Genomic DNA, 2567 nt, shown 5'->3' with positions numbered 1-2567 from the left:
TAAAAAATTCTCTCTGTGCAGCATAATGTATACCAATTGGCAATGGTATTTGTCAGTAAGAATTTCTTGCTCATTTCTGTAAAGGAATGAGATAGTACTTTAGCATGTGAATCTACTTCACTTCAAGTATAAATAATTCTGAATTTCTTGTCAAGACCTTATAATTCTTTACCTACAGAGTAGACACAAAGGAAATGATTAAGTAAACATTTATAGGTGTAATTATGAATGGTTTCACAATCAGAAATATGACTATCCAAATTTTTATTCCATAAAAATCCATTATATGGAAGAAAATAATTAAACTGTGTATGACTACAGCAAAATGCAAGGAACATATAGAATTATAATTATCACCAAGAATACTGATCAGATCAGAAAAGACTAGAATCTTAATATTTCAACTACACTGACTACTTCAGTAGCTATTTTCTTGACTGTCCTTTCATTTCGGAAAATAAAGTATGAATTAACAAAACCATTTGAGAAATCGGGAAATGGCGAGCCTCAGCGATTTGGTAAAGCAAGAACTAAGGGACAGAGTGGAACCAGAAACTCGTCTGCCTAACTGCCAGCGTAGTACCTCTTATTCCAGCATGTATTGTCGGTGCTGCCAGAAGGCAGACCATGTCACCACCTTTCCTATTTTAGAAATAAGTTTCTTTGGAGGTCTGATGGCAAAAGGCACCTGTTATTTTTTAAATGTTAGCAGCTAATGATTTAATGACAATTTTTTTTACATGTTCTTTCTCCATTCAAGTTGTCTTCTACTCGGTAAATAATCACTTTTTAAATTAGGTGAAAGCAATCAGAAATTAGGAGTTAGATTTGATCTTGTCTATCATCTCAGTGGGAAAACTAAGACCCAAAGAGATTTGTCCAGGGTCTTCTGGTCCAGGGTTATTTATAGCAATGACACTGCCTAAGCCATAACTATTCGGAAGAATTGGCATAATTGAAAGGATGTTCCTGGAACCATCAGTCTTGATCAGTGTATTTGTCTGTGTGGGGTATTTGGGTGCTGTTTTACTTGTTTAATTTTCTTATCCATTTATTCACTTCTTTGATTTTGTTGCCTGATGTTTTGGGAATGGAGACAGTCAGTAAAAGACATGTAAAATGGCCAGTGGCGAGTGCAACTTCAATATTTTAGGGGGAATGAGTAAAGCAAGTCTAGTTGGAATTTAGAAGTTGCAGTTTTCCATGGAGAGAAGACCAAGAAAGGGATATTGGAGGGATGGCTGAGGGAATTGATAACCTCCTACTGCCAGGGCCTCTGTTGGGCACTTTTATGGGTTTATCTCATTCCTCTTAACAACCCTTTAGGTAGGGGCTGTTAACCTCATTTTATTACTCTTGAGGCTCAGAGTACTGTTATTTACCCAACAGATACACACTGATAACAGGTAGAGCCAGTTCAATGCAGGGTTTGTCTGGCTCTGAACCTGTGTACTTCACTTCCACAGTAGAGTTTGTGTGAGGTGAACCAATGAAAATAATGACTGCAGTGCAATACTAACAATAGTAAGAATGGTAGCCTAGTGCTTTACATCCGTGATCACTTTGGACAGGATTAAGTGAGCACATGAATTGGGCTGATGTGGTGTCTTTGTGCTCTTTGTTAGTGAAATAGGCTATGTCTTAAGATTTCCTTTGGCTTACTTTGTTTTCTGAAAAGGAATGGGAAGGCTCAATTAGTTTTGCCACGTTCATCAGATTGTATATTCTTCATGTGGGTGGATGGTTTGGTGTGTGACTGTGTGAGGTCAAACTGGATATATTCAGAAGAATGCATCCAATGCCTTTGGGTTAGATACTGAATTTTGTAATTAGTGATCACTGTTCCTATTTACTGAATGGGCGTTTTAATCCCTATGGAGTTCTTTTTTCCTTTGGAGGCTGAATATCATATGCACCCTTATTTCTTTAGGGCGGGGGTCCATGAAAGAAATATGTCAACCTTCCCATGAAAAAGCAAGTCTGTATTCAGTGGAAAATCAATAACCACCCATTTTCACCCCCAAAATGAATCTCTGATGACTAATTTTGTATTAGTCTGCAACTCCAGTTTTAGCTTTGGGCTCAATTCTCATATTTGGAAGGTGATGCCCAGTGTAACAGAAAGGTGGTGTCAATTTATAAAAATGATCCCTATCTTCTAATGAATTAATGCTCATTTGCAATTATCAGTTTGATACTAACTTAGGCAAAGACGTGTTCCAGCTCCAACATTGGATTCTGTCTTTAAAAATGTCATTCTAATGCGAAACTGTTACTACAAAAGTTATTTATTTTACCATTCAGTCTAAAAATAAAACCTCTCACCCAAATTTTACGCCTTAATAGCCACATGTTTATCTGCACAATTTTAAACTAATTTGAAAGAATCCAGGTCTAGGTTCTGTGATGTCGGACAAGAGTTGGGACTGGGACAGTTAGAAGGGGATCATGTAAAAACCCATTTCCCTGCCGGGAGACACCTCAAGAATGTCTAGGCTCACAGGGGAGATGCCGGAAGAGCCTCTCGCAGCTGAGCAGTGCCCGCCCCCGCGGCCGCAGGTCGAGCG

Source organism: Myotis brandtii, unplaced genomic scaffold (genome assembly GCF_000412655.1).
Source record: "Myotis brandtii unplaced genomic scaffold, ASM41265v1 scaffold53, whole genome shotgun sequence".
Classification (NCBI taxonomy): domain Eukaryota; kingdom Metazoa; phylum Chordata; class Mammalia; order Chiroptera; family Vespertilionidae; genus Myotis; species Myotis brandtii.
This window is presented reverse-complemented; position numbering follows the sequence as displayed.